Source organism: Stegodyphus dumicola, chromosome 8, assembly GCF_044657685.1.
Source record: "Stegodyphus dumicola isolate Sdum_Otavi_A_Nest chromosome 8, ASM4465768v1".
NCBI classification, from domain to species: Eukaryota; Metazoa; Arthropoda; class Arachnida; order Araneae; family Eresidae; genus Stegodyphus; species Stegodyphus dumicola.
In genome coordinates, this window is record NC_140775.1 from 178,258,369 (window position 1) to 178,277,466 (window position 19,098).

The 19,098-nt window shown below is 38.0% G+C and overlaps 1 protein-coding gene across 1 annotated transcript in view; it reads left to right on the top strand.

The window, feature by feature from the left end:
* The window catches only part of LOC118179727 (cytochrome P450 1A1-like), a 33,444-nt gene that overhangs the window by 2,734 nt on the left and 11,612 nt on the right, over window positions 1–19,098 (top strand). Inside the window, exons 2-3 of the mRNA XM_085821478.1 lie at window positions 15,136–15,523; window positions 18,421–18,748. The gene's annotated coding sequence lies outside the window, so the exon portion shown is untranslated. The remainder of the gene's footprint in view (window positions 1–15,135; window positions 15,524–18,420; window positions 18,749–19,098) is intronic.

Here is a 19,098-nt window from a genome sequence, read left to right on the forward strand (position 1 = left end):
CATTATTCCAAAGTGACCTCCCGTAGGGCTGTTATGTAGTTCTTTAAGGACATCAGGAATGCGGGATCTTGGAAGTATCAGCTGCCATCGGAACGTCTTCCCATCATCCGATTCGAATTTCCGGTATAAGACGCCGTTTCGAATGTGAAGTGAATCCCAGAGTGCCCAATATTGTTTGGTTGTAGGACTACAGATAGAAATGTCCTGCCAGGTAGGTTTTCTGTTTGATGACTCCATTAAATCAATTATGGGTTTAATGTCGCGGTCTTCCAGCTGGTTTTTCCTGACTTCATCATCACTCCACGGTTCTCGATCAGCCGATGGTGATGTTGTAATTTGTCTTGCGACCGGAGTCAGCAGCTCGTATTTCGCTTCCACCCTGGAACAATATCGGCAGCTTTCTTGGCAAGGTCTTCTAGACAGGGCGTCGGCGTTTCCGTGTGATGATCCCTTACGATGACGGATAGTGATGTCATATTCTTGGAGTCTCTGTATCCACCTGGCTATTTGACCCTCAGGATTCTTGAAATTTAAAAGCCAGGTCAATGATGCATGATCGGTGCGGAGCAGGAATTTTCTGCCGTATAGATAGTGATGGAACTGTTCTACAGCTTTGACTATGGCGAGCAACTCTTTCCTGGTGACACAATAATTCCTCTCCGGTTTAGACAGGCACTTGCTCCAGTATGCCACTACACGTTCTTGGCCGTCTATTTCTTGGGACAAAACAGCACCAACACTTTCATTACTCGCCTCGGTGTCGGGAATAAATGGTCGGTCAAGCTGAGGATACGTCAGGATTGGAGCAGATGTTAAAGCCTCGTTTAAGTTGTTAAATGCATCCTCGCATTCTTTTGTCCACAAGAACTTTTGGTTGCTCTCTGTCAGCTTGTGTAGGGGTCTTGCGATGGAAGAAAAGTCCTTCACGAATTTCCTATAGTAGGTGCAAAGCCCTAGGAAGCTTCTCAGCTGATGGACATTTTCGGGACGTTTCCAGGATTTAACGGCTGATACCTTTTCAGGATCCGTGCGCACACCTTCTGCAGAGATGACATGTCCCAGGTAAGTCACTTCCTTTCGGAACAATTTGCATTTAGCGGGACTCAGCTTCAGATTGGCTTCTTTCAGTTTCTGAAGCACCTTCCTAAGATTTTCTAAATGTTCTTCAAAACTCTTTCCGACGATGATGATGTCGTCCAGGTATATGAGGCAGGCTTCGTAGGAAAGGCCTTTCAAAACAGTTTCCATAAGACGTTCGAATGTTGCCGGCGCATTACACAGTCCAAACGGCATCACCTTGAATTGCCAAAGCCCTTGTCCCGTAGTAAATGCCGTCTTTTCTCGGTCTTCAGGCTGTATTTCTACCTGCCAATACCCACTCTTTAAATCAAGTGTTGAGAACCACTTGCTGCCAGAAAGACTGTCTAGAATGTCGTCAATTCTAGGAAGAGGGTAACTGTCTTTCTTCGTAACCTCATTCAACCGGCGATAGTCGACGCAAAATCTTGTTGAGCCGTCTTTCTTTCTGACTAGGACGATGGGAGATGCCCGTGGACGTACTGAAGGCTCGATGACATCGCTTTCTTCCATATCTTTTAACAGTGTTCGCACCTCTTCCTGTTTAGCAAACGGTAGACGTCTTGGATGTTGCTTGATCGGGGGATGATCGCCGGTATCTATTCTATGTTGTGTCAAACTAGTTCGACCCACGTCAGAAGACGAGCGGGAGAAAACAACTTGAAGATCTTTAATGACGCGATCGGCAGCATTCCTCTCTTTATCGTTTAATTGCGCATTCTGCAATAACTCCGATGTAATTCTCTCTGAGGACACGGATTCTTGGATGTTACTCTTTCTTTCAACGGTGGTTACTGGAGTACATGCTGCAACCACTTCACCTTTCTTAATAATTCTCCCCTTCTCAGTTACATTGGCGACTCTCACCGGGATAACCGTTCTGGATAGGTCGACGAGTGTTGATGCTACTAATACTCCTTTTGGGCTATTACAGTTATTGGGATATTCTATGATGCTGTAGCGGAAATTTCTGTTTTCGGCTATGGATCCAGGAAGTAAAATTTCTGTTCTTGCCGGTATTGTGATATTGTCTTGTGCTATGATTTTATGGACAGATTTAACTTCATCATTGACTCCAAATAACGCTATGTCCTCAGATGTAGAATGCAATTCGTTATTTTTAAAGTCCAAGGAAAAATTGTATTTCCTTAGAAAGTCCAATCCGAGTATGCAAGAATCAGTGATCTCTGCTACATATGCCGTGTGATGGTAAGCGGCACTTCCAAACGTGATGTTAGCATTTACTTTTCCATCGATGTTGATCTTCTCACCGGACACAGTCTGTAGGGTAACGCAGGGCGGCGTCCAGATAAGTTTGCTTCCCAGTTGTGGAGCCAAATCTTTTCGGATGATGGTAACGTTGGCTCCTGTATCTATCGTCATATTGCAGGAAACTCCATTAATATGTCCTATTATGAAAAGTCCATTACTGCCGCCTCTCACTGCAGAAATCTGAAGCGCTTTAAACTGGGGTTTTTCATGATCTGGCAACCTCCGCCCCGCGAGATGGCCACTAATTAGTTTCCCTGCTGTTTGTTAGGAGCGGTCTTAGCATCCGTGGCCTGGGGTGTTCTGCAGTTTCGTCGGATGTGTCCTTCAGCACCGCAGTTCCAGCACTTTACGGTCGGTTTCTTGTCACCAATATTCTGTCTCAAGGCGTTCAGTTGTCTAGTTAAATCGTCTAGACGAGCAGTGACTTGATCCCCTGGCTCCTGGACTTGAGCAGCTCTGACTGAATGGCGGTCTCGACGGGTGGCTTGCTGGGCTGCCTCAAATTTCATGGCATACACTAAAGCGCTTTTCAGATCTTTAACATCCGCCATTCGCAGTGCTTTCTGTATTTCAGGGTCCCGGATGCCATCGATGAAATATTGCAGGGACAGGATTTCCCTTGTTTCTGTCGGGCACTCCGAAAAGGCGTGATGTGACAGCCTTTCAACATCCGTGGCGAGCTCCTGAAGCGTTTCGGTGAGCTTCTGTTGACGAGATTTTAATTGGAGCCTGCTGTAGTCTTTTAAACATTTCTCGCCGAAGCGCAGCTCCAAAGCGCCGGATAGAGCTTCGAAATCTAGCCTTTGATTTTCGGGAAGCGTCTGCAGGATATCCGCTGCGTCTGCTCTCAGAGAAGCGGCGAGATGACAGGCCTTAGCTTGGGAATCCTATCCATTCGCATCCGCAACGATAGAAAATTGTGTCCTATACACCTGCCAGGAGGTCTTCCCATCATATGTTTCAGAACGGAACGAGCAGGCATCGATAAAAATTTGAAACTTTCAGAATTGTTTCCTACCGTCGCTATGCACTTCTTTAGGCTGTCAACTTCTTTGGCGACGGCAGCAGAAACCCTATCATCAATTTGTTGTTCGACGGCAGAAACTCTCTCTTCTATATATTCTTTTACAGAAGAAATTCCTTCTTCTACTTGTTCTTTTACCGAAGAAACTCTTTCTTCTATTTGTCCAACTTTAGTTTCAACCGCGTCTATTCTGCCTTCCATAGCCTCAAATTTATTTTCTATTACGCAGGTAATTTCTCTTTTCATTTCGTCCTGACCTGCTTTCATCTCATTTTTAAGAGATTTCATCTCTTCCTTAACGGATTCCTGGCCCAATTTCATTTCTTCCTTAACGGAGTTGACGGCCCCTTCCATCTTTCCTTGGCTTGATTTCATCTCTTCTTTCATTTCTTCTTTAAACGAGGCAAAGGCTGTTATCAATTGCCTTAACTGCTCTTCCATCGCTCTTGTTATTGGCATTCAAATCCCACTTCTGACACCAAAAATTGTTGCGTGCGTACGGATTCGTTACTAAATGAATGCACAAGTCCGATGAAAAATGAACAAAAATTTATTATTATCACAAAAAAATGCTTAAATTTTCTCAAATTATCATGCAGTATTACAATATCTCACAGTAGTTATCTTTTAACTACTCAAATGTCCATTAGAACGTAATTCAAAACAGCTAAAGAACGCTAATCCGCGAATTCGCTACAATCAACAAGAGCAGTTTTCTAAACAACAATAAATTAAGAAACTACTGCAAACTGAGATGTTTTCCTCCTTTTATAAGATTTTAAAATCACGCGCTAGAATTTTCCAGCACTTTCTCGAAATCAAAAAGAGATATTTATTTATTTAACGCACGCGCTCTTGTATTTTTAATTTTTCCGGCTTAGCTTTCTTTTAATATTCGTCACGCGCTGCACTGTGCGAGAAATAAAACCATTTAATTTATAATTGAACTAACATTAGCTTTTTAAATACCAAATTCGTAACAATACATTTACGCAGAATTTCATTATTTAATTTCTTCAAATATAATGCAGGACCCTAACATTTTATGGCAACAGTTTGAAAAGTGAACCGACATTTATTCGTCCGACGCAAAATGCCAAAACGAAAGTAATAGTCCTTCGGGACTCAAGTCCCTTTGGACTAATAAATAAATAAAATAATATTTAAAATAAATTTTTAATTTCGGTCGCTAAATATTTATCAAAATATACATACTGCATTTTACAGACTATGAGACGCACTTTTTTACTCAAAAAATAGCCTCCAAAATTCAGGTGCGTCGTATACTCGAAATTACTATAAAAATGGTACTAAACTTAATCTAGTGATCATTTTAAAGCGCAGACCAATGCCCAAAAACTAATATACCGCCAGGTGTTGCTGTTCACGTACATGACAAGAGTTAGATGGATGAGGATGGTATGAAATTATGTATTAATAGAGTGTGGGAGAGAAGGAAAGGTGCTTTATTGAATATATTATTTTGATTTCTATTAAAAGCGAATATGGACAACGCACCAGAAAATCTTTAAATGGAGTTATTTAATTTACAATTATAAAGTATTTCTCCCACTTCCCTAGCGTGCCTTCGTGGTGTAACGGTAGCACGCTGGGCCGGTATTCCAGAGGTCCGTGGTTCGATTCCCGGCAAAGGCGGTTGTATATTTTTCATCTTTTCTGCTTCCAATTAACCTAATGACTCTATACAATGTCATAGAAATCTTGTTCTAAAATTTTAAAATGCTGATTTTATGAATTTTTATTCGATTTGGCAAAAGTAAATAAGCTCAATTATGAACGTTTGGAAAGAATATGCATCTGGGACTGTTTGTTTTTTTCACAGTTGAAAATTAATAACAACCCGATTGATAAATGACAATCTGCGATAACAAGTTTATATTTATTTAGATACAAGCATATGTATTTTTACCTTTGCTACAAAGAAGTTAAGAAATAAAGAGTCTAGATAGATTGTTATAATTTAATCTCATATTTTGTTCTACTTCTAAAATTTCTCTGAAAACTTGAGCTTTGTTTACTTTTGTTTGGATTTTATTTGCTATTATTTTCAAATAAATAAATTATTTATTGATTAATGAAACTTGTTAGAAGTATTTTAAAGAAACGACGATCTAAGAATTTAATATTTGGCTTGCAGAAACATTAGGTTATTTTGAAACAGGAGAGATGAAAAACGAGCAATGCCCTCGCCGGCCTCCAACCACGGACCTCTCGAAAGCGCACTGAGTCGTGACCTTCGAGAGGGAGAGGGTCACGACTGAGTCTGCTACAAAGTACGGCACGAAAGGATGCTAAGAAAGCAAGAGAAATACCTTATACGCTTCCCCTTTTGTTCTTGTAGCACAAGTTCTTCTTCTAGCAAACTGATTTAGCACAAAGAAAGGTTATCTTCTTTCCTTGTTCTCATCTCCTCTTGTGTTCTAGTCATTTGAAAAATTTTGTGAAAGATAAATTGAGACACGGAAATACAGAGGTTTCTGTTATTCCAGGGGGGACTTACTTCACAATCGTAACCTCTTGATGTCTCGATAAATAAACCGTACAAAGTGTATTTGAGAGAGGGATGGAACAAACGAAAGAAGGAAGCCGAAGGGAGCTTCGAAAAGAGCTACAATCAAGCAAGTCTGTCAGTGTATAAAACAGTCATGGTCTAGAGCAGAGTTTCTTAAACTGTGAGTCCCGGGATCTGTAGCAGGGGTCGCCAAAAATTTTAGCAATTTTGGTGTTTCTTTAACTTATAATAATTTTAGAGTCACCAAATATTTTTGCACAATGTATCTGAAAATAGATAAAGATTAGACAATACAGACAAAGGAAACAACGAAATTGTTTCTACGCATTCTTTTTATAATATTAACGTTCCTTTTACTTGCTTTGCCCGCTGTCATTTCGTCTGTTACTTATTTAAATTTTTCACATTGTTCTATGTCTTAAATTTCGAAATTAAAGCGAGTGGATGAATGGAATAGTACACTCATGTCCATAAATTAAGGATAATTCGGAGTCACGCGGAAATCGAACTCTAAAATAAATATATCACCTGTAAAATCACTACACACATCTTCAAGAATCATATGCAAATTTCAGGAAGTAACCAGATGACACCAATGGTACGTCACAATGACTAGAGTGTAAGAGAGTGATATATAAGGAATACAGGCAAAGAAGTAAAATTGTTCGCAGGCGCTTTATAAGCATTTCAGTGCAATAACCGAATAGTTATGACACAAAGGACGAATTTGGATGATTTTTTACGTGGTAGAATTATCGGCCGTCTGGAATGTGAGCGTACCCAACTGGAAGTATCAGACGAACTTGGAATTGCCCAGAGTGTCATCTCCAGGCTTTGGTAACGATTCCAAGATAATGGTAATGTGAGTAGACGTTACAGCACAGGTCGCCCCAGTGTTACAACGCCGAAGGAGGACCGGTATTAGCAGTTACAGCCAAAAAAAACAGGTAGAGCACAGCCTCAGACCTGTCTCGTCAGCTCTCTTCAGCCACTGGTACGACGTACGACAATTTCAAAGCAGACCGCGTACAGATGCTTAGGGCAGATTGGTCTATATGCTCGTAGACCTGTCAGATGCGTTCCACTTACTGCAACTCACTGTCGCCTGCGGTTAGCCTGGAGTAGAGAGCATGCATTGTGGACACCGCAACAGTGGGCTTGTGTGATGTTTTCCGACGAGTCCAGGTTTAGCTTACAGTCTGATTCTCGCCAAACTTTCATATGGAGAGGTCCAGGTTACTACCATGAAAGCATCATTGAACGACACCGTTACGGTGGCGCAGGAGTGCTCGTTCGGGGTGGAATTATTCTGGTTTCCAGAACTGCCCTGCATGTTCAAATTGGAACCATGACAAACCAAATCTATCAGAACGTCATTCTGAAACAACATGTACGTTTGTTTCGGGGCGCCATGGGAGCACAATTTGTGTTTATGGATGACAACGCCCGTCCTGACCGTGCAAACATCGTAAGCGAATGCCTTCAATCGGAGGATATCACTCGCATGGACTGGCCAGCATTCTCACCGGACTTGAATCCAGTAGAGCACGTGTGAGACATTCTTGGCCGACGAGTTGCAGCCCGTCAACCTCCTCCTACATGTCTACCGGAACTTCGGAGAGCATTGCTTTTTGAGTGGTGTAATAGCCCCCAAGATCAGATCGATAATTTGATACTCAGGATGCCTAGGCGTTGTACGGACTGCATTGCATCGTCTGGGAGACATACAATGTATTAACAATTATACGAACCATGTAATATTGGTTTTTTGTATATAGTTTTTTTTTTTTTTTTTTTTTTTTTTTTTTTTTTGTAATTTGCTCCAGGGAGAAAAAATCGCTAATTTTTTTAATAATATCAAACATATAGCATCTTTTTTTTTTTTTTTTTTTTTTTTTTTCTCTTTACCTTTTGTTTAATAAATAAGCTTTACAAATAAGTCAAATTTGTTTTGCTTCTAACTCTTCCTTTGCCTGATTTTGCATTATCCTTAATTTATGGACATGAATGTATATTACAGTACAAGTGAAAAAAGTGGCAGTTTGACTCAAACTTGTGTCGTATTTGGGCAATGCTCATGGGGTCCCACAAAATATTCGTAAATATTATGAGGTACTGGGGTCACGAAAAAAATCTCAGTGGATAAAAAGGGATCGCCACTGAAAAATGTTTAAGAATATCTGGTCTAGAGCATTATATTATTGTGAAGTCTCTCAAGAATTGCGACATAAATAACGCTCTAGATAGCATTGAAAACCATCTTATATATTGTTACGAAATGTACAGGCGCGGTAAGATGGCTTCCCTGCAAAGCAGGTTTGGGGTTGCCATAAAATTGCAAAGGAAGGCAGGGTTGCCACATTTGGCTAGAAATCCCCATTCGGCGACAAAATTGGCGATTCTTAGAGATTCTTTGATTTGGATTCGCATGCAAGCTATCGAGTAAAACGTAGAATTCTCGAAAGTGAATGATCTGCTTTCCGAAAAGTAAAATTTTGCAGACAGAAAAAAAAACGTTGCTCTCAGAGTGCTGCCAAAAGAAATTGAGGAAAATAAATTAAAAGATTACTTTCATGCGTACTTAATAGGCATAAACTTTGATCATAATTAACAATCCGATGCAAATCTCTTTGGTCTACAATAAACTGTTGTTCAAGAAGTTAAACATTATCGAGCATTTTCTGTTCTATTTATTACGTGAAATATTTGCTAGTCTTGTTCCAGTTTAATTGCCAAAATTTGCTAAATAAAATAAGGCGAATATTGTACCAAATTCAGTTAAGTACAAAACTTAATATACAGCTTATTCCACTTAAACAGGTAATAGGATTTTCGTAAATGAAATTAAATTGTGTAAGTTAATGTAAGTGCTGATATGAATAAAAATGACAAATTTGATGTAAAAAAAATAAATAAATCATTTTGAAGATCTTTAAATCAAGAAAATATATTTTTTTGCAAAAACGTATATAAAAGTTTAGCTCACATGTTAAAATTCATTGAAAAATTTTAGCCTCATATATGAATGCTAGAATAATGATTAAAGTAATTTAGATTTATAAAAAATATCAATATTGTTTTCAAATTCGTAGAGGTTTTTAACCAGAGGAAAATTAATTTTAATCGTAAAGACGATTTAAACGCAGAAATAGTTTTCGTAGCACATTAAAATGCTGTTGGGAAAAAAAATTTTGCATTCTCTTTTTTTCATGTTCATAGAAAAAGGAAAATAAAGTAAAATGCCAGAAATACACTAAATATTTTGAATTAATAAACTTCCTTTTCAATCTTTTTAGACTTCGTATAATATCCGTAAAAGTGACGAATGAAATATACCATAAAGGCGGTAGTTTTTTTTTTTTTTTTTTTTTTTTCAGTACATTCGGATTCGTACAATTTTCGTAAAAAAAACGTGTGGAAAACAAAGAGTCAACAGTAACTTCAGCCTTTTTTATTCGTATAAGTTTTGTAAAAGTAACGTACAAAAAATACCATACCCTTGTAAGGATTATGTTAATTTTATTAACAGTTAAATTTTAAGTTAAAGTTCCTTTCCTGTCAAATTCTTAACTTCAACTTACTGCTTCCGGCCAGAACGTAGTTTTGGAATCATTCTGAATACTTAATGAGGAGAAGTGGTATTTAAACCGCGAAGTTAACTTGTAGAATAAGAGAGAATCAAAGTTTCTGATTTGCGCGTCTGCCTTTTGTCTACTCTCTCTCTCTCTCAAAGCTGTTATTACGCTCGGCCGTACTCAGGCCCTTGATAAGCTTCGTAGTCAGAGTTAAGGGGCCAACTCGTTTAAAATCTTGATAGCTTCGGCTATATTTCTTTAGTTAATTTTAGTTTCAGTTTAATTTTTAGACTCTTAAGTTCAAGACCAAGTGTCGGCTTTTATTGTACACTCCAAGACGGAGTTTTGTTAAATCTGATTGGAATAATAAAGGGTTAGTTACCCTTCCTTCTTGTTACACGAACTTAAGCGATTATTCGCTAACTAGTTTTTAAGATTCGTCACTTTCTACAGTAACTGAGAATTATACTAGTGAAAATCTTACACCACCAAAATTATACGTATATTTTTGGAGACGGGCTGCCTGGGAGACTTCGCAAAGTACAACTGCATTTCTTGAAAAAAGTAAAGACTGATACAGGTATTGCATGTATACATTTTCAAAGTATTCCTGAAAAATCATCTGACGTTTCACCTATGTACTATTGTGTCTCTGATCGCTTGAAAAGAAATCTTTTTAAGGGCAGACCCACCACGATTGTTGGACCTGAGAAAAAAATCAATATCGCTGGAAATTTTACGAAAAGCCCCTCTGTCATGGAAATCACAATGCAGATTAGAGTCGAAAAAGCTATCAGATCGGACATTAAAAAAAATTATTAAGCATTGAATAAATGGCCTCGAAATCTTTCTAAAACTGTGTAAACACCCTCTGAATTCGGAGAAGCAATTTAATTAGCTAATATGTGCGGATAATAAATTTTGAGAGCAGACCAACAGCCCCTGTAACCAGCAAAAAAAAAAAAAAAAAAAAAAAAAAAAAAAAAAAAAAAACAGTCATGGCTAGCTGGCATAAAGAGGTATCAATTATTTGTTTAACTGAAAAAGAAAATTCTATCTCTTCGTGCTTGGCATTTATTTATTTTAAATTATGTTAGATGTGAAGTCTAAACGCCTGCTCTCTGCTTTTGTTCGTTCTGTTTATGAAAATGATAATTAATGTTTTAATTAACTTACTTTTGTAAGCCCCATGTTTCACATTTGTGGTGCACGGAGAGATTGCATATGCTCAAAATTTAAAAAAAAAATGGCTACAAACAGCCGCCACATTAGACTTTAAAATTTTTGGCAATTCTACAACTATTGCATGCAGATTAACTAAAGCCATAAAAACCTTAACCAGAACATAAGAACAACATAATTCAGCTACTTTTAAAGCAACATATAAGAATAAAAAAGACAGAGCTCACCGAGCCCGCTAAGAGGGTGCGTATATAGTATTTGCTTTGATGCGGCCGATTGCAATAAAAAAGGGAGGTGTACATATAGATGTCAATTCAAACCCATACACAAAATTTCAACGTTCTACGGCCAAGCTTTTCTGAGTTATGCGAGATACAGATGTACCTATGTAGATACATACAAATGTCACCAAAAAATCCCTCCTGAATCCGTTTTAATTCCATATTACAATCCGTTTTGGAAAAAGAGTCCTTTACTTTGTCCGTACATACAGTGCACCAGAAAGGGATTTGTAAACCTGGTATGCAGATGTCATGCAAAAAAATCCTTCAAATAGATTCGAGAAAGGTCAAAATTAATATTTTCTTTGAAGAAATATTTAATATATCCCAAATTTTTCGCCATTACAATAATGTACTTAATACACGGAAGAAAAAAATTCAATAATGATGCATCTGTATGTATGTATCTATGTTTCTCCCCCGGTACGTAGAGCTATCGAACTTTTAATATACATAGTCCTCCAAGCGAACATGGGCACCACGAAGCTCGAACTTTGAATCTATTTTGCTTTGTTTCATATTTTGTATAAATTTAACGCATTTTTGTTTAAAACATTCAGCGATTTGAAAGTAGTGACAATACTGTTCGAAATAAAACACGTCTCCAACGGGCCCGGCTGGAAAAATATAAGATATTAATCTTTGAATATTAATCCAAAAATTCGGCAATTTTAATGTTGCCATTGCCTCAAACAAAATACTTATTATTTCCTTTCACCAGCGTGTTGCCTTTCAACAGCAAGCGTAACTTTCAAATTTAATCTTTGTGTTGCAAACCAAGTGACTGAAAATCATTAAACACAATCCTTAAAAATAATACAGATCTTTTTTTATAACTTTACAACTTTTATTTATAACGTTTTTTATTTAAAACTCTAACATTTTTTTTTTTTTTTTTTTTTTTCATTTTACTTATTTGAAGTAGATTTTACATCGCATGATACAGCAATTTCTCGAGAGGACTTTTAGTTATGCTTTACGATTCTAAATTCATAGAATATACATGTCATCTTTTATTACATGAATTTCAGACTTTCGTAAGAGTTTTACTATTCTTACTATCTTATTAGAGCTTATTTTGGTTTGAGCTAGTTGGAAAAAGAAGAATCTCTTTTGAAACACCTACCTTGGATTACTTTTCAAATGAAGAAATTTTAAAAGTAGACAGTAAACTACAACGAAATATTACAACATTTCAGTATTTCCTATAATGCCCTGAAAGGCAATTCTTAGATATGTGTTTGAAGACGAAATGTAACTAGACAGATATTCCCCATTTAGTTTCGAAAATTTAATTGATTTTATAACTGATTCCTATGTAAACCAAAAATTTAAAGAACTAAAATCAAATGAGTTTGGGATAAATATGGCAGAAGAATATCTGAAGTTATCAAAACGAACTACTTGTATTTTACTATCTTTTATGACACCTATATTCGTGTTTGTGCAAGGCGATTTTTAAGGTTACGACGCATGAAAATCCGAATATAGTGTAGAAACTTAACCATTAGGTTATTTGAAACCGGAGATGTGAGCAATGTGCAATGTCCTCGCCGGGACTCGAACGTGGAGCTCTCGAATACGCGCCGAGCGTGCTCACAGTTACACCACGGAGACATGCTAGAGGGAGGAAGAAAATAACCTTACATACTCCTCCTTCTAAAGGTCGAATAGTGATTGGGGACCCAATCGCCTAATACTAGTGGTGAAGAATCATCATCCACTGCCTTTTTAGTTCGGGCGCCACTGTAGAGTCATTAGCTTAATTTGATTGCTGGAGACATGAAAAATGAGGACTGCCCTCGCCGGGACTCGACCTGGACCTCTCAAATACTCGTCGAGTGTGCTAACCCTTACACAAGGAGAAAGAAAATAACTTTATAATAGAAACCGGCTTGATGCTGCATCTGATGTCAGAATTTAGGTTTCTAATAATGTGCTTGACATTGAAAGAATTTGTAATTTGAAGACTCAAACACATTGAAGTTATTGAAAACTAAAAATGTTTAAATATTTTTCTATTATATTTTCCATTTAATTTTTTTTTTTTTTTTGTTTTTTTTTTTGTTTTTTTTTTTTTTTTTTTTTTGTTGTTGTTGTTGTTGTTTTTGCGTGTGTGTGTGATTTTTTGCAAAATTAAGAATTGGTATTTTTAGGTATCTCATAAAAGTTAGAATAAATATTCATTTCGTCTGTCTAATATACACTGACTACCAATAAGTATTTGGACACCTATGCAAATGACGATATCTGCGGTCCTAAGGTACGTCACGGACTCCGCGGTATATATAGTGTAGGAAACAGCATCGGCTTTAGTCGCATGCAAGATACCTCGCAGTTCGGAGCTCTCTCATTTCGAGAAAGGTATAATTATCGGGTATCACAAATGTAGCCGATCCTTAAGGGACATATCTAGCGATCTGAAGTACCCCAAATCGACAGTGGGCTATATGATTAAGAAGTAGAAGGTATGCGGTGATTGTCGGAATGTGCCCCGAGTCGGCAGACCAACGAAACTGGGAGATAGAGACCGACGAGTGCTGTCCAGAGAAATTCGGAAGAACCGCACCCAACCGATGGACCTCATCCGCGAGGAGTTTCAACAGACATCCGGGAGTATTGTTTCAATGAATACCATCCGTAAGGAAGCACATATGCTTTGTTTTCATGGTCGTGCTGCTGCCCATAAGCCTTTGATCACAAAATCCAACCGCGCTGCTCGGTTAATGTGGTGCAAAGCACATCCAAATTGAACCGTCGATCAGTGGAAACGGGTTCTTTGGAGTGACGAATCAAGGTTCACCCTTTACCGTTCGGATGGCAGGGTCTGGGTCTGGCGTCTACCTGGAGAACGTCTTCTGCCAGTATGCATTGTGCCAACAGTCAAGTTCGGCGGAGGTGGAATTATGGTCTGGGAGTGTTTCTCCTGGTATGGGCTGGGACCCTTGTTCCCCGTTCATGGTAAGCTCAACTCCGATGTCTACTGCACTATTTTGGATGACAATGTGCTTCCTACGTTGTGGCAGTTTTACGGGTTGGACCCCTGTTACTTTCAGGACGACAATGCCAGTTGTCATGTTTCGACGTTAACCAAGGCTTGGTATGGTGCCAATGGAGTTCATCGAATCGTCTGGCCTGCCCAGAGTCCAGACCTGAACCCTATCGAGATTCTCTGGGACGAATTGCATCGCCGAATTCAGGGGTGCACTACCCGTGCAAAATCGGTGAAGGAACTTCTATGTCTTCTCCAAGCCGAGTGGAAGAAAATACCACTAGCTGTCATACAAAGACTTGTAGAAAGTATGCCCCGGAGGGTCCGCGCTGTAATTACCTCTCGTGGAGACTCTACCAACTATTGATTTTGAATAGAGTTAGTTTCTCTTTTCTATCACAGGTGTCCAAATACTTATTAGTAGTCAGTGTATATCTGCGTGATGACTTATTATAACTGAAATTAAAACCATATAACTATTAATTAAACTTAGATCTAAAATTAAAAAGGTGCTCTGTATTCCTTAAAAGATGTAGAACTTACAACGTGTTTCTCGATGAGAAAAGTTTGGAAAATATTAGCCTAGACCCTTGGGTGGCTGAGCCTAATGTTCCACCTTTTTAAAGGGCCGTTTAAACTGGGGTTTAATTGAGCTACCGGAGTCAGTTCCCTGCTTTGATTAGCTCTACGACACGTGAGGCCCACCAGCGGCCGAGGGGTTAAGCCACTGAACACTGACAGTTCAGTTCGAGACTCGAATCTCGTGAAAGTCCTTCACGAAGACCCTTCAGTGCTTTGCTATAGTCATAGTCTAGACCCGAACGATATCGTTATACGTGAAGTTCAGATTTTTCAACTGTGTGCGTTAAGAAGAATTTTTTTTTTTTTTTTTTTTTTTTTTTAGCATTGTGGAGCAGTGTCGGCTGTGCCAGATGTGTCCGTCCGTTAGCTCAGATAAAAACCTAGTGTGAACAGTCTTTTAAAGACGTTAGAATTGTCCTAAAATTCTTCAAAATTCTGCTTCTTCCTTCGTCAAAATACAAGAAAAATGTTCACTGGAAGGCCCTGAAAGAAGGCTGCGCCTACTACACCAGAGCTTCTTAATCAAACCTCAGCGATAGCAATAAGAAGCTTAATTTTAAGGAGTATTAATTGATTTTATTATCATTATCGTTACCATTTATGTTATTTTGTTTCAGATCCTGTGTTTACTACCTTGACGTATGGAAAGGATGTCTGATTACACCCAAAATTTCTTGAATATATCTCCCTTTACAGTCGTCGTTACTGCAACGGTTATTCTTCTGAGTATAGTATACTGCTTCGTGAGAGATAAGGGCTTACCCCCAGGACCCACTGGAATGCCAGTTTTGGGACTTTATCAACTTTTGAAAGATGAAAAAAGCTACTTACAGTTGGATGAATACAGAAAGAAGTATGGGGACATTTTCAGCTTCAGGCTGGCCGGTCAGTTGTACATCAACTTGGGCAGCACAAAGATCATCCGAGAAGTCCATATTACAAAAGCTGAATACTTTGGCGACAGATACAGTGGATTCAGCTTGCTAAGCTTCTCATTCAATGATGGTAATCAGTTTTTTTGATATCTTTCGGTTTCAAAATGTAGATATGGTCAATTTAAAAAGTACCATAGGTAAACAATATTGGAAGTGCGTGTTTACACGTATTGCTAAATTTTTTAATTTTTGATAGCAGTAAAGCCTTGCGATGTAACTTCCAAATACTTTCCTAGGTTGTACAGTCATTTGGTTATTTCGAAGCAGGAGGGCTGAAAAATGAGCAATGCCCTCGCCAGAACCCGAGCCACGGACCCCTCGAATACGCGTCCAGCGTGCTGACCACTACACCACCGAAGGCGTGCTAAGAATATCTTATATACTCCCCTTTTTAAAGGGCGACTGGGGTTTTAGGGGACCCAATTGCCAAATCAAAGGTGGTGAAGAATCATCATTCACCACCTTTTTTAGTTCCGGCACCACTGTAGAGACATTAAGTAAGCTTTTAAAGCATTAGACGTGAGAATGAGCAATGTCCTCACCGGGAGCATATTTCATAAGTGCACATCAGCGTAACCACTGAGGAAGCGGTTTCGAAAATGGACCAATGAGCTTCTACTGCTCTTGTGACGCTAAATCTTCTATTTACGTATATAATTGGCGTAAATATTTTTCTCATATTCATAGATATATGTAAAAATAGCATTTGTATAAGCTCAGATAATTATCACATATTTCTTTTTTTATCTTATTTATCACTTATTAAGTAATATTTCAAATTGATAGTTTTGCGAAGTATCCAACATGTGTTTGTATTTATTTAAAATTCTTTCAGCCAGGTAGTGAAATCTTCACAATTGATTATATTTCATCTAACGTCGCAATGAAAATTTTCAGAAGAAGATCGACGATGCTTTAATTATTTTGTACAGAAAATTGCGTGGCAGAATATTAACCATCTTGTTTAAATCTTAAAGCACACGAAAGATCATGTAACAGGACAGAAATATTACTGGATGCCCATTGGTCCGTCTTAGAATCCACTCCCTCGGTGGCTACGCAGATGTGCATTTGTGAAATATGCTCACCGGGACTCGAACCACGGACCTCTCGAATACGCACCGAGAGTGCTGACCACTGCACCGTGAAGGCATGCCTTACAAGGCTAATAAAGATATCAGTTTTACCAATTTTACAAACAGTTAAATAAGGCTATTTTCGTCTTGGTTCCGGAAATGTATGTAAGATAAAAGATATGAAAGCTAACTTCTAAATTTAATTCACTATAACCTCTTTTATTTTCTATTTCATTTGGGAACTTCACCTATCTGTCCTAAAAATAGCGCTTAAGTCTAAACTGCGTCATTCAGATTAATCATGCGATCTTGCGTAACCCTTAATGCAGATGCCTCTTGACCAACCAACGAATTGCAAACCATAACTAAACACTGGCTCCCTCCCTTCTTTCTATGAACGGATGCGTCACTTTCGCTTAACCCGCGAGCACACGCGGCGGGTATGTCATACCCATGTACATTTTTCTTTTTGTATATTTCTCGCCCATTCTTTCATAAGAGGACGAAACTTAGTGTAGCTGAGTTCAAGGTCACATACTTAAATGGGGAAAATTCCTGAGGTGGCAAGTGCAACGGTTTTTTAGGACCAGCATTGTTCGGGCATGTCATACCCGCGAGTGTACTGGCGTTTCTCAGTGAGCCACTTGGCACTTCTCGTTTCCAAGCTTTTAGTATTAAGTTTTCGCCGTATATTCCTTACGATGAAGAGATGAAAAGATTGAGAAATCTTCTTGAAACAGTTTCTTCTGATGAGGATTCATTTAGTGAAGAAGAAGAAGATGTTGATGACGAAGAATATAATTAGTAATCATGATCCATCCATATAGAGTAGTGATTCAGATACAGAAACAGAAAATGAAACTCTGGAATGTAGCAATGAGTTCTATGTTGGGAAAAAAATGGAGTAAAATGGAACAAAAATAAATTCCGGACTAATGTTAGAATTGGCGCCAAAATATTATAACTAAACTCTCTGGAAATACAAAGTATTCTAAAGACGTCTCAACACCTTTAGAGTCCTTGTCATTGCTTATCGATGAAGATATGTTAAAACATGTAGTTGACAATACAAATATTTATATTTATTCAATACGAGAAAATTTCACACGTGAACGGGAAGAGTACTTTTCTCAAAGCCTTAGGGATGCAGCTAATAGAAAATGTTCGAAATGAACGACGACGAGCATCTGTGGTTCCTGATTCTGGACGAACACTGACCACCGATGAACATGTTAACAATGGACCACCCTCCAAAAAACCTAAAATGACTTACAAGAGGTGTACAGAGTGCTCCAAGAAAAAAGATAGAAAGACTAGATTCATTTGTGAAAATTGTAGCAAAAGTATATGTATGGAACATATAACCTCATTTTGTAAACAATGTTCAAAAAATTGTAAGTAAATAATTTTTCCTCACCTTATTGTTTCCTATTTTGTCTAAAATGAAGTATTAACTTGGTTTTACATTTTAATTTCTTTTAAAAAAACGATTAATTTTTTTTCGGCAAATTTTTATTTACAATTTTTTTATTCGGGTATGACATACCCGGCGCGTGTTCTCGTGTTCGTCGGATCGGTGTGTGTGCTCGCGGGTTAAGCTTTCCTCCTGGAAAGAAGCTTTGCGGTTATCGTCTTTGTTCAAGGAATATGTGCTGATCTAACAAAAATGTACAGCGCATAAGACGCTCGTCGGTATATGAAACAAATATTGCGAATCCTAACTTGCTTTCCTCAATAATAAAGTTATCTTGAATCCGGACATGTTTGCCTTGCCGAGTTTCTTCACTACTCATCTATTACGCCACCACCAAGCTCCAAATCATTCATTTTATATCATGACATGTATATATTTAATATCCTTTAAGACTGCTTTCAAGAAAATATTTTTCAGGTGTCCCTTTTCTCAATGGAGAACCATGGAAAGTCCTTCGAAAATTCTTTCTTCAAGTTTTCAAGGACATCGGTATGAATTCCTTTAAAGACAATGCTTCTGGGCCTATACGATACTCTTACTTCGATTACCGAAGACTTTCAGAACTTGAACGGTGAGCCAATCGATGTCATTGAAATGCTGCATAGCAAATGTTCTAATGTCTATCGTCGGATCATGTTTGGGGAGAATGGAATAACAGAACAGCAAATGCGGAACTTTACTGACCCATATATGGCAATACTGGAACACATACTACAAACTTGCTTCTCATAGGAAAGATACCGCAGTATGTAAATTTATTTGAATCCTGTATCTATTTTCTTCCAGAAATTACCATTAATTTATTTTAAATCATTTCATGATACTGTTTTGATGTCGAATCTAAAATTTTAGAATGGGTAATGAAGGTGAAAGTGCTATACTGTTACCGAAAGTTTGCATGTAATTAAAATTATCTTAGCTTACTAACTTACCTTACCTTAAAACCTCCATTATTAGCAGCTGAAACATGTCACTTCATTCTGTTCAGTTTTTAAGTAAAAAATAGTGGCAACAAAAAAATTCTTGTGAAAAATCAGTTTCATTCCTTATTAGTCATCAGGATACAACAGATATTTAGCATTTAATATATGCTTA